This window comes from Triticum dicoccoides, chromosome 4A, assembly GCF_002162155.2.
Source record: "Triticum dicoccoides isolate Atlit2015 ecotype Zavitan chromosome 4A, WEW_v2.0, whole genome shotgun sequence".
NCBI classification, from domain to species: Eukaryota; Viridiplantae; Streptophyta; class Magnoliopsida; order Poales; family Poaceae; genus Triticum; species Triticum dicoccoides.
The window spans coordinates 92,667,105-92,681,735 of record NC_041386.1 but is presented as its reverse complement, the minus strand read 5'-3'; positions in this window follow the sequence as shown (position 1 = coordinate 92,681,735).

Sequence of the window (14,631 nt, the reverse complement as noted above, 5' to 3'; positions counted from 1 at the left end):
TAGTTTGTAAACCATAGAGAAGTTGGAATACAGTAGGTTTAACACCAATATAATAAATAATGAGTTCATTACAGTACCTTGAAGTGGTGATTTACTTTCTTATACTAACGGAGCTTACGAGTTTTCTGTTAAGTTTTGTGTTGTGAAGTTTTCGAGTTTTGGGTAAAGATTCGATGGACTATGGAACAAGGAGTGGCAAGATCCTAATCTTGGGGATGAACAAGGCACCCCAAGGTAATATTCAAGGACAACCAAAAGCCTAAGCTTGGGGATGCCCCGGAAGGCATCCCCTCTTTCGTCTTCGTTCATCGGTAACTTTACTTGGAGCTATATTTTTATTTACCACATGATATGTGTTTTTCTTGGAGCGTCAATTTATTTTGTTAGGATTTGCTTGCTGTTATTTAGAACAATGTTTTGCATCTTTTATTTCAATAAAAGTGGCATTGATAGCCTTTACTATGCCTATGTTACAAGTATACATGTTGCTGTTTGAAAACAGAAAGTTTACCTCTGTTGCAATAATGCCCTAGAAAAGTCAGAATGTGATAAAATGTTGAAACCTTTTGCATATTAAGATATGATAAATTTACTACAGTGGGAATTTTCTTTTATAATTTTTGGAGTTAGGAAAGTATGGATGTTGCTGCATTCTTTACAGACTGTCCTGTTTAGGCAGATTGCTGTTATGTTTGCATTGTTCGCATATGTTTGCTTCTTTAATGCTTCTATTTGAGGATAGGACTACTAAATATGCAGAGGCATTTAGTATGCAATGTTGAATAATAATTTTAGTGATTTGCTACAGTAGAGTATGATAAGGTTTTGGCAATGGTTTATACTAACTTATCTCACGAGTCCTTGTTGAGTTTTGTGTGGATGAAGCTTTTGAGATTTAGGGAGACCGTGATACGAGAGGAATTAAGGAGACACAAAAGCTCAAGCTTGGGGATGCCCAAGGCACCCCGAGATAATATTTCAAGAAGTCTCAAGCATCTAAGCTTGGGGATGCCCCGGTTAGCATCCCACCTTTCTTCTTCAACAGCTATCGGTTAGTTTCAGTTGATCCTAAGTTTTTGCTTCTTCACATGATGTTTGCTATTCTTAGAATGTCATTTTCTTTTGCTTTGCTTGCTGTTTGAATAAAAATACCGAGATCTGAAATTATTTAATGTTAGAGAGTCTTCACATAGTTGCATAATTATTCAACTACTCATTGATCTTCACTTATATCTTTCGGAGTAGTTTGTCATTTGCTCTAGTGCTTCACTTATACCTTTTAGAGCATGGTGGTAGTTTTATTTTGAAGAAATAGATGAACTCTCATGCTTCACTTATATTATTTTGAGAGTCTTAAATAGCATGGTAATTTGCTTAAAATCCTAGTATGCTAGGTATTCAAGATTAGTAAAATTTTCTTATGAGTGTATTGAATACTAAGAGAAGTTTGATGCTTGATGATTGTTTTGAGATATGGAGGTAATAATATCAAAGTCGTGCTAGTTGAGTAGTTGTGAATTTGAGGAATACTTGTGTTGAAGTTTGCAAGTCCCGTAGCATGCATGTATGGTAAACGTTGTGTAACAAATTTGAAACATGAGGTGTTATTTGATTGTCCTCCTTATGAGTGGCGGTCGGGGACGAGCGATGGTCTTTTCCTACCAATCTATCCCCCTAGGAGCATGCGCGTAGTGCCGAGGTTTTTGATGACATGTAGATTTTTGCAATAAGTATGTGAGTTCTTTATGACTAATGTTGAGTCCATGGATTATACGCACTCTCACCCTTCCATCTTTGCTAGCCTCTTCGGTACCGTGCATTGCCCTTTCTCACATTGAGAGTTGGCGCAAACTTCGCCGGTGCATCCAAACCCCGTGATATGATATGCTCTATCACACATAAACCTCCTTATATCTTCCTCAAAACAGCCACCATACCTACCTATTATGGCATTTCCATAGCCATTCCGAGATATATTGCCATGCAACTTTCCACCATTCCGTTCATCATGACACATTCATCATTGTCATATTGCTAGCATGATCATGTAGTTGACATAGTATTTGTGGCAAAGCCACCGTTCATAATTCTTTCATACATGTCACTCTTGGTTCATTGCATATCCCGGTACACCGCCGGAGGCATTCATATAGAGTCATCTTTGTTTTAGTATCGAGTTGTAATCATTGAGTTGTAAATAAATAGAAGTGTGACGATCATCATTATTACAACATTGTCCCAAGTGAGGAATAAAAAAAAGAGAAAGGCCATAAAAAAGGGAAGGCCCAAAAAAAGAAAGGCCATAAAAAAGAAAAGAGAAGGCCCCCCAAAAAAGAGAAAGGCCATAAAAAAAGAAAGGCCAAATAAAAAAATGAGATAAAAAGAGAGAAGGGACAATACTACTATCCTTTGCCACACTTGTGCTTCAAAGCAGCACCATAATCTTCATGATAGAGAGTCTCTTGTTTTGTCACTTTCATTTACTAGTGGGAATTTTTCATTATAGAACTTGGCTTGTATATTCCAACAATGGGCCTCCTCAAGTGCCCTAGGTCTTCGTGATCAAGCAAGTTGGATGCACACCCACTTAGTTTATTTTGTTGAGCTTTCATACATCTATAGCTCTAGTGCATCCGTTGCATGGCAATCCCTACTCCTTGCATTAACATCAATCAGTGGGCATCTCCATAGCCCATTGATTAGCCTCGTTGATGTGAGACTTTCTCCTTTTTGTCTTCTCCACATAACCCCCTCATTATTCTATTCCACCCATAGTGCTATATCCATGGCTCGCGCTCATGTACTGCGTGGAAGTTTATGAGTTTGAGATTACTAAAGTATGAAACAATTGCTTGGCTTGTCATCGGGGTTGTGCATGATGAGAGCATTCTTGTGTGATGAAAATGAAACATGACTAAACTATATGATTTTGTAGGGATGAACTTTCTTTGGCCATGTTAGAGAAGACATAATTGCTTAGTTGTGCTTGAAGTATTATCATTTTTATGTCAACATGAACTTTTGTCTTGAATCTTTCGGATCTGAATATTCATACCACAATTAAGAAGAACTAAATTAAAATTATGCCAAGTAGCACTCCGCATCAAAAATTCTTTTTTATCATTTACCTACTCGAGGACGAGCAGGAATTAAGCTTGGGGATGCTGATATGTCTCCAACGTATCTATAATTTTTGATTGCTCCATGCTATATTATCTACTGTTTTGAATGTTTATGGGCTTTATTATACACTTTTATATCATTTTGGGACTAACCTATTAACCCAGAGCTCAGTGCCACTTTCTGTTTTTACCCTATTTTAGGGTTTCGAAGTAAAGGAAAATCAAACGGAGTCCAATTGACCTGAAACTTCACGCAACTTATTTTTGGAAGGAAAGAAGCCCAGAAGACTTGGAGTGCACGTCGGGGGATCTGCGAGGAGGCCATGAGGCAGGGGGGCGCGCCCTCCACCCTCGTGAGCCCCTCGTGCCCCCCCTGACGTACTTCTTCCGCATATATATCTCCATATACCCTAAAAACATCCAAGGGCACAATAGATTGGGTGTTCCGCCGCCAGAAGCCTCCGTAGCCACCGAAAGCCAATCTAGACCCGTTTCGGCACCCTGTCGGAGGGGCAATCCTTCTCCGGTGGCCATCTTCATCATCCCGGTGCTCTCCATGACGAGTAGGGAGTAGTTCTCCCTCGGGGCTGAGGGTATGTACCAGTAGCTATGTGTTTGATCTCTCTCTCTCTCTCTCTCTCTCGTGTTCTCGAGGTGAAACGATCTTGATGTATTGCGAGCTTTGCTATTATATTTGGATCCTATGATGTTTTCCCCCCTCTACTCTCTTGTAATGAATTGGGTTTCCCCTTTGAAGTTATATTATCGGATTGAGTCTTTAAAGATTTGAGAACACTTGATGTATGTCGTGCCGTGGGTATCTGTGGTGACAATGGGATACCACGTGATTCACTTGATGTATGTTTTGGTGATCAACTTGCGGGTTCCGCCCATGAACCTATGCATAGGGGTTGGCACACGTTTTCATCGTGATTCTCCGATAGAAACTTTGGGGCACTCTTTGAGGTCCGTTGTGTTGGTTGAATAGATGAATCTGAGATTGTGTGATGCATATCGTATAATCATACCCATGGATACTTGAGGTGACATTGGAGTATCTAGGTGACATTAGGGTTTTGGTTGATGAGTGTCTTAAGGTGTTATTCTAGTACGAACTCTAGGGCTGTTTGTGACACTTATAGGAATAGCCTAACGGATTGATTGGAACAAATAACTTTGAGGTGGTTTCGTACCCTACCATAATCTCTTCGTTCGTTCTCCGCTATTAGTGACTTTGGAGTGACTCTTTGTTGCATGTTGAGGGATAGTTATGTGATCCAATTATGTTATTATTGTTGAGAGGACTTGCACTAGTGAAAGTATGAACCCTAGGCCTTGTTTCCATGCATTGCAATACAGTTTACGCTCACTTTTATCATTAGTTACCTTGCTGTTTTTATATTTTCAGATTACAAAAACTATTATCTACTATCCATATACCACTTGTATCACCATCTCTTCACCGAACTAGTGCACCTATACAATTTACCATTGTATTGGGTGTGTTGGGGACACAAGAGACTCTTTGTTATTTGGTTGCAGGGTTGCTTGAGAGAGACCATCTTCGTCCTATGCCTCCTACGGATTGATAAACCTTTGGTCATCCACTTGAGGGAAATTTTCTACTGTCCTACAAATCTCTGCACTTGGAGGCCCAACAACGTCTACAAGAAGAAGGTTGTGTAGTAGACATCATCGCGCCACGCTCCTCTGCTCGCCGCGCCGCACAGAACCGCGCCCCGCACTCGCCCGCCGTCTCGCGCCGTGGCTGTTCCCTGCTCGTGCTACGCTCACCGCGCCCGTGCCCCGTTCGTCACTGCTCGTCCGCGCGTCGTGCCCCTGCTCCTGGCCGCGCTAAAGCACGCGCGCGCTCGCCCCCTCCCCCTCGCGCCCGATGCCACGGTCTCCTTTCCCTCCACGCCATCCTGCATCGCCCGCCACCGCTCCAGCAGCAGCCGCTGCTCGCCGCACATCGCTGGCCCGACTCGCCGACGCTGTTGTTGCCCCGTCGCCCCGCGTGCCCGTGATTCCCCCACTTCGTCTTTGCCCCGCCATGGCATGCGCTGCCGCGCTCGTTGCCGCCCGCTGCGCCCGACGCTGTTGCTGCGCTCTTGTTGCTGCCCGACGTCGCTGCTGACTGCGTCCGCCGCAGGCCCCGCTCCCGCCGTCGCCTGCTTGGCCTCTCCTTGCTCCCCGCCTCCACCGCCGCTTTGCTACCACGGCGCAGCCGCCGCAGCCCCCCTGCTTCCCCGCACCCCTTCCCGCTCACCGCCCTGCGCCGGCGCCGTCGCGCCGCGGCCGCCCGCCAGTGGCCTCTCCTCGCTTTCCCCTGGTCGGGCGACACCCATGACCCAAAAGCCGTTAACCCGCGCCCATTAAGGCCCCCGGGGCCTATGACAATGGGGCCCCACCCCAAAACATTTAATAATAAAAATTAAATTAAATAATAATTAAAATAATTAATTGAATAATTAACTAAATAATTAACTTAATTAGTTCTATTTAAATTAACTAATTATGATTAATTAACCTAATGACTAATTAACTACTATTAATTAACTAAACAACCAATGACATGTGGGACCCACACGTCAGGTTGACCAGTCAGCGCCCTGTTGACTGCTGACGTCATGATGACGTCAGCAAACACTATTCTGGATAATGTTAAATTAAATGAATTAAATAAATGTTAAAAATGATTTAAATCTTTTAAAATCAATATAAAATAAACCGTAGCTCGGTTGGGAAAACTTTGTACATGAAAGTTGCTCAGAACGACGAGATGAATCCGGATACGCAGCCCGTTCGTCCGCCACACATCCATAGCATAGCGAACATGCAACCTTCCCCCTCTGATTCATCTGTCCGAAAACGCGAAACACCGGGGATATTTTCCCGGATGTTTCCCCCCTTCGCCGGTACCACCTCATACCGTGTTAGGGCACCCCTAGCACCGCTAATTGTCATGTCATGCATCGCTATGCATCTGTTTGCTTAATATTTATTGTTTCTTCCCCCTCTTCTCTCGCTAGACACCGAGACCGACGCCGCTGCTACCCAGTACGACTACGGTGTTGACGACCCCTCTCTCTTGCCAGAGCAACCAGGCAAGCCCCCCCTTTGATCACTAGATATCGCCTACTATTCTCTCTACTGCTTGCATTAGAGTAGTGTAGCATGTTACTGCTTTCCGTTAATCCTATTCTGATGCATAGCCTGTCATTGTTGCTACAACTGTTGATACCTTACATGCAATCCTAAATGCTTAGTATATGATGCTAGATTATCATTAGTGGCCCTACATTCTTGTCCGTCTGCCATACTGTACTATCGGGCCGTGATCACTCGGGAGGTGATCACGGGTATATACTATATACTTTATGCATGATACATGTGGTGACTAAAGTCGGGTCGGCTCGTAGAGTACCCGCGAGTGATTCACGGATTGGGTCTGAAAGGACGTTTGTCCGGACGGCCCTCTGAGTGAATCTTTGTGGCGGAGCGATAGGGTAGGTTGAGACCACCTAGGAGATAGGTTGGCCTGGCCCTGGTCGGCGTCCTCGGTTATTTCAAAATAACATGCTTAATGAGATCTTGGTATTTGATCTGAGTCTGGCCAACTACGCGGGAACAGTTATGGGCACTCGACGTCGTGGTATCAGCCGAAGCCTTCGTGATGTCAGCGACTGAGCGCCGCGCGCCAGGTTGGACTGGAATGCCTGCTCTTGTATAAGGGAGGCTAGGTCTGCTCGCTGGCCGCGTACGCAACGTGCAGGTGTGCAATGGGCCCAGACCCCTGTGATGACCCACAAGTATAGGGGATCTATCGTATTCCTTTCGATATGTAAGAGTGTCGAACCCAACGAGGAGCAGAAGGAAATGATAAGCGGTTTCCAGCAAGGTATTCTCTGCAAATACTGAAATAAGTGGTAACACATAGTTTTGTGATAGGATAATTTGTAACGAGCAACAAGTAACAAAAGTAAATAAAGTGCAGCAAGGTGGCCCAATCCTTTTTGTAAAAAAGGACAAGCCTGGACAAACTCTTATATAGAGAAAAGTGCTCCCGAGGACACATGGGAATCTCGTCAAGCTAGTTTTCATCACGTTCATATGATTCGCGTTCGGTACTTTGATAATTTGGTATGTGGGTGGACCGGTGCTTGGGTGTTGTCCTTACTTGGACAAGCATCCCACTTATGATTAACCTCTATTGCAAGCATCCGCTGATGAAGCTATGTACCTAGGGTAGGGTCATGGACCTGTCCAACTTACCCTCCCCAAGGACATCTCTGCAAAGAATCAGAAACAGTCGAAGAGAAACCATCAACCACTCGACCGTGGAGATGCACTCACTCGACCACCTTGAAGACACTCGATCACCAGAAGATGAGGAACCCTCCACTCTGCAACGGTCAGGACTTAAACCATAGCATTATGAGCATTTATGACGCTTTACTGTAGAGGTTACCAGTAACGCCTTTCCTTTATGAACATTGAATCCTGTGTAACGGAGGGGAGCTGGGGTCCTGGCGCACTCTATATAAGCCACCCCCTCCTCTGGGACAAGGGTTCGCATATTTTTGTAAACTCACACACAGATATAATCCAGTCGATCGCCTCAGGGCACCGAGACGTAGGGCTGTTACTTCCTCCGAGAAGGGCCTGAACTCGTAAAACTCGCGTGTACAACTCCTTCATAGCTAGGATCTTGCCTCCTCATACTTACCCCCATTCTACTGTCAGTCTTAGATCCACGACAGTTGGCGCCCACCGTGGGGCAGGTGTCTTAGCGACTTATTGGAGAAGTTGCAATTTTTCCAATCCCCATCATCATGATTCCAGGAGGAGGTTTGGCTGAGGGCCGCAAGATCCGTCTCGGCGCGCTCGTGTTTGTCGCCGGCGACTCCGCTTGGCTTCAGGAGGCACCACTCGACGTTGACGCGCTCCCCGCCCGCGGGGCGACGCACTTTCATGCATGTGTCCGTGGCGTCCTCCTGCGGCAACCGTCGACCCAGTACCAGTCGACTCCAACGGCTTTCCCCCTTCCTGCGACCTGCCGGAGCAAGCGCACCGGCCGGTCGAGGCTTCAACGGTGGGTGAAGCATGCGGCGGACCGCCAGTCCGCCACCCCTCAAGTCGCGGCGATCGAGCTCGACGAGTCTCTCTACGGCCTGTTCGATCTATCGACTGGCTCCGTAGAGACTGCATCCGAGTGCGGCAGCAATGACTCGGTGGCGGAAGTCCTGGTGGTCAATGGACCACGCGGCCCTCCTGGCTTCGATCGTGAAGACGGAGGCGACGGGAACGGCGATCCGTCGCGCGTTCACGAGGAGTACCGCCCCGAGCCTCTCTCCTCGCAGCAGAGAGAAGAACTCCGTCGCCGAAACATGGATGCCCTGCATACTCCTATAGTTGGAGATACACCCAAGGCCCAGGCCTTGGAGCAGGCTCGCCTGGCCAATATGGCTGAGCGCACTCGGCTGGAGAACCTCCAGCGCGCACTCGACGATCATGCTCATCAACGTGCTCCTGAGTCCAGCCGACGCCAACTTTTTCCACCTCTGGCTCAGGTATATCGAACACCAATCCAAAACCTAGCAGCTGCTGCCTGGATAGCAGAGTCGATTCAACCTTCCTAGTCAGAAGCTGGCCGAGGTCTGGCGCAAATCAGGGCCTTGCTCCGGGCAGCGGGAGAGCAGAATACGGTCGTGTCTCAGTCGCGGGATAGGATCCATAGCAGATCTGTGGTCGCAGATACGGTCCAGTCGGCCCATAGCCCGAGATCGCCCCCAAGGCGTGAGGGACATGGAGAGCGGCGTGATCAGTACAGAAACCAGGAGCAGTATGATCGTCGAGCCGATCGTGATGGTCGCCGTTGAGTGCCCACGCGTCCTCCAAGGAGTGGGTCATATGTGCCGCGTCCACATGAAGACAGACGCCCTAACAGCGTCGGAAGAGGTATTCCAGTCGACCCCAGGGAGCCAGGCTTTGATGTGAGATCTATTCTCGTGCAGGGCTTGGTCGACAGAAATAGAGCTCACCGAGATGGTCATGACAGAGGCCCGCAAACCAGCAATAGAGTGCATGTCTCTGGCCCAAAGTGCTTCAGCAGAGCTATCAGAGCTGCAGTGATTCCCCCCAACTTCAGGTTGGCGACTGGAGTTAGTAAGTTCACCAGAGAGTCCAAGCCTGACACCTGGCTCGAAGACTATTGAGTGGCTGTCCAGATTGGTGGCGGCAATGATGAGGTGGCCATGAAACACCTTCCTCTGATGTTGGAGGGCTCGGCTAGAGCGTGGCTGAATCAGTTGGCACCTGGCAGCATCTATACTTGTGAAGATCTCGCCAGAGTGTTTGTGAGAACGTTTGAGGGTACTTGCAAACGGCCAGTAGGTTTGACAGAATTACGGTGTTGCGTCCAGAAACCGAATGAAACTTTGAGAGATTATATCCAGAGGTGGATCACCCTGCACCACACGGTGGAAGATGTGTCTGATCATCAGGCAATTTGTGCTTTCAAGGAAGGCGTCAGGTACCGGGAGTTGAATCTGAAATTCGGTCAGACAGGAAACACGACTCTGACTCGGATGATGGAAATTGCCACCAAGTATGCCAATGGTGAAGAAGAAGAGCGACTGCAGAGCGGAAAGCACAAAGCAGTCGCCCACAAAACCGGAGGAGGAAACTCCAGTCGGAAACAAAAACGCAAGGCCGAACCAGCTGCTCCGGGTGAGGCCTTGGCTGTGGTTCAAGGAAAGTTCAAGGGGAAGCCCAAAGGGCCGTGGAACCCCAAGAAAGTAAAAGATCAAGATGGAAATGACGTGTTGGATCGTCCATGCCATATCCACACCAAAAAAGACGAAGAAGGTAATTTCATTTACCCAAAGCATACCACTCGACAGTGTCGGCTCCTGATCCAGCAGTTCCGAGAGAAACAACCCAAGGAAAAGGAGAAGGAGGCAGACAAGGCTGAGAGTGAAGGAGAATATGATGATGGTTATCCTCACGTGAATTCCACTCTGATGATTTTTGCTGATGTTGAAAACAAGAGTCGATTGAAAGTCATCAACAGAGAAGTGAACATGGTCGCTCCGGCGACACCCAGCTACTTGAAATGGTCGCAGACTGCCATTACATTTGACCAGTCTGATCATCCAGCGCACATTGCCACCCCTGGGAGGCAAGCGCTGGTGGTCGACCCGGTGGTCGAAGGCACTCGACTGACAAAGGTCCTGATGGACGGTGGCAGTGGCCTGAACATTCTGTATGCAGAAACGTTGAAAGGAATGGGCATTCTGATGTCCAGACTCAGTGGAAGCCATATGAGTTTCCATGGGGTCATCCCAGGCAAGAAGGCTGCATCCCTCGGTCAGATTGCACTTGACGTGGTTTTCGGTGATGCCAAAAATTACCGCAAAGAAAAGTTGACGTCTGAAGTCGTGGATTTTCAGAGTGTGTATCATGCAAGTCTGGGCAGGCCAGCTTATGCACGATTCATGGCTCGACCTTGTTTCGTGTACCTCAAACTGAAGATGCCTGGTCCCAGAGGAGTGATCACTATCTCTGATACTCGGAAAAAGGCGGAAGAGTGTTTCCAGAAGGGCTCAAAGATCGCCGATGCCCAGATGGCCGTGGTAGAATTGCAAGAATACCAGAAAAATGCAGACCCGAGTGACTTGATGCGAGCCAAGAAGCCAGCCACGGATTCAGCATTCCAGTCGTCTGGCGAGACGAAGTCTGTTCACATTCACCCGACGGACCCCAATGCAGCTCCGACCCACATTTCGACCACACTCGACTCCAAATAGGAAAAAGCTCTCATCCAGTTCCTCCGTGAGAACTGAGACATCTTTGCATGGAAGCCTTCTGACATGCCAGGTGTTCCCAGGGGACTGGTTGAGCATCGTTTACGAGTCGACCCGAAAGTGAAACCAGTCAAAGAGCATCTTCGACGGTCCGCCGTCCAGAAAAGAAAAGTAATCGACGAAGAGGTGGCTCGGCTTTTGGCAGCTGAGTTTATCCGAGAGATTTACCACTCCGAGTGGTTAGCCAATGTTGTCATGGTCCCAAAGAAAGATGACTCACTCCGCATGTGCATCAATTTCAAGCATATCAACTGGGCCTGCCCGAAAGATCACTTCCCTCTCCCTCGCATCGATCAGATAGTCGATTCGACTGCTGGGTGCGAGCGTTTGTACTTTTTGGATGCCTACTCCGGGTACCACCAGATCCGTTTGTACGGACCCGACGAAATAAAGACAACTTTTATCACCCCGTTTAGGTGCTTCTGTTATGTCACAATGCCATTCGGCTTGAAGAATGCCGGAGCCACATTTATGCGGATGATTCAGAAGTGCCTGCTCACTCAGATCAGTCGGAATGTAGAAGCATACATGGATGACATTGTGGTCAAGTCATGTAAAGGTTCCGACCTGCTGACCGACCTCGCTGAAACCTTTGCCAACCTCCGAAGGTATGATATCAAGCTCAATCCATCAAAGTGCATGTTTGGAGTTCCAGGCGACAAGTTACTTGGTTTTCTTGTTTCTGAACGAGGAATCGATGCTAACCCAGAGAAAGTAGGCGCTATACTCCGAATGAAACGTCCTGTGCGTGTGCATGATGTCCAGAAGCTCATGGGTTGCTTGGCCGCCCTAAGTCGATTCATTTCTCGCCTTGGTGAAAAGGTGCTGCCTCTTTACCGACTGATGAAGAAATCAAATAAGTTCGAGTGGACTCCAGAAGCTGATACAACATTCGCAGAGCTAAAAGCCCTGCTTTCCACCCAGCCGGTGCTTGCTGCTCCAGTCAGCAAAGAGCCTCTACTGCTTTATATAGCAGCCACTAGACAAGTCGTCAGTACAGTACTTACGGTCGAGCAGGAAGAAGAAGGAAAAGCGTACAAAGTCCAACGCCCAGTTTATTATATTTCTGAAGTCTTGACCCCGTCAAAGCAGAGATATCCTCACTATCAGAAGCTTGTCTATGGAATTTACATGACCACGAAGAAGGTTGCACACTACTTCTCAGATCACTTTGTTACAGTCGTCTGCGACGCTCCATTGTCAGAGATTCTGCACAATAGAGATGCAACTGGTCGAGTGGCAAAATGGGCGATTGAACTCCTTCCCTTGGATATCAAGTTTGAGGCAAAGAAAGCTATCAAGTCCCAAGCAATAGCAGATTTCCTCGCCGAGTGGATCGAACAGCAACTGCCGACTCAAGTTCACTCTGAGCACTGGACCATGTTCTTTGATGGATGCAAGATGTTCAACGGTTCTGGTGCTGGAGTGGTTCTGGTATCCCCCCGAGGAGACAAGCTCAGATATGTCCTCCAGATTCATTTTGATTTCTCCAACAATGAAGCAGAATATGAAGCACTCCTGTATGGGTTGCGCATGGCCATCTCACTCGGCGTCCGTCGCCTCATGGTCTATGGCGACTCAGATTTGGTAGTTAATCAAGTGATGAAGGAGTGGGACGTCAGAAGTCCAGCCATGACTGGTTACTGCAACACGGTGAGAAAGCTTGAGAAGAAGTTCAAGGGGTTAGAACTCCACCATGTCCCCCGATTGAAAAATCAAGCAGCCGATGAATTGGCAAAGATAGGTTCCAAGAGAGAAGCCATTCCCAGCAATGTGTTCTTGGAGCATATTCACACATCGACAGTTCAGGAAACCCTTTCACTGAAGAGCCACCGCAACCCAAGAGCACCACGGATCCGACTGAAGTCGAGGTCCCAGCTATGGTCGACCTGATCATGGAGGTTCTGGCTGTTACTCCCGACTGGATGGTGCCCTACATTGCGTACATCCTCAGGAAAGAGCTCCCAGAGGATGAAGAAGAAGCTCGACAGATCGTCCGTCGATCCAAAGCTTTTACTGTGATAAGAGGGCAGCTGTTCAGGGAAAGTGTGATAGGAGTCGGTCAGAAGTGCGTAACACCAGAAGAAGGTCGAATGATCCTCAATGACATCCACTCGGGGACCTGTGGTCACCATGCGTCCTCTCGGGCCAACGTGGCTAAAGCATACCGAGCTAGATTCTATTGGCCATGAGCAAATGAGATGGCGAAAGATATAGTCGACAGATGTGAAGGCTGTAAATTTTACTCCGATATGTCTCACAAGCCAGCGTCAGCCCTGAAGACCATCCCCCTCGTCTGGCCCTTCGCTATTTGGGGACTGGATATGGTTGGACCGCTGAGAACCGGCAAAAGCGGCTTCACTCACGTGCTCGTTGCAGTCGACAAGTTTACCAAATGGATCGAAGCCAAACCTATCAAGAACCTTGATGCTAGCACCGCTGTCAATTTTATCAGGGAATTGGCATTCAGATATGGAGTCCCACACAGCATCATCACGGACAACGGGTCGAACTTTGATTCCGATGAGTTCAGAGCTTTCTACGCCTCTCAGGGCACTCGAGTCGACTACGCTTCTGTCGCTCACCCGCAGTCGCACGGACAAGCAGAAAGAGCCAATGGCCTAATTCTCAAAGGACTGAAACCCCGACTGATGCGTGATCTCAAACACACGGCAGGTGCTTGGGTTGATGAACTTTTGTCAGTTCTGTGGGGCTTAAGGACAACTCCTAATCGGTCGACCGGAAAGAACTCCTTTCTTCTTAGTTTATGGAGCCGAAGTTGTTCTGCCAAGTGACTTGCTCCACAATGCACCCCGAGTTGAACTCTTCTCCGAAGCGGAAGCAAAGCAGGCCCGACAAGATTCAGTCGATCTCCTAGAGGAGGAAAGAGAGATGGCCTTGATCCGCTCGACCATTTATCAGCAAGACTTGCGTCGATTCCACGTCAGGAATGTGAGGGGTCGGGCCTTTCAAGAAGGAAACTTGGTTCTTCGAGTGGATCAGCAGAAACCACACAAGCTCGCTCCAACTTGGGAAGGCCCCTTCATCATCACCAAAGTTCTCCACAATGGAGCATATCATCTTTATAGTATCAAGCATCAGAAAGACGAGCCACGGGCTTGGAATGCGGAGCTGCTCCGCCCCTTTTATACTTAAACACTCGCTCGAATAAAATGTAATAAGCAACACCTTTTGTAATTCGTTTATCAAAGACAAGAGCTTATGGTTCTCTCATTCGATTGTGTTGTTCTTATTTACTTTTGAAATCCCCCAGTGGGTGGGCTTAGTCGCGAATCCGTTCCGCCTAAGTTCGAAAAAATCCTACCGAGTGGAGAGCAACCCTCCCACTCGGGGGCTTAGTTGCAGTCGAGCACTCGCCTAAGTTCTCTTACTAAGAGAGTTAACGGCAGTCCAGCACTCGCCTAAGTTCGAAAAAATCCTACCGAGTGGAGAGCAACCCTCCCACTCGGGGGCTTAGCTACAGTCGAGCACTCGCCTTAGTTCTCTTACTAAGAGAGTTAACGGCAGTCCAGCACTCACCTAAGTTTGAAAAAATCCTACCAAGTGGAGAGCAACCCTCCCACTCGGGGGCTTAGCTGCAGTCGAGCACTCGCCTAAGTTCTCTTACTAAGAGACTTAAT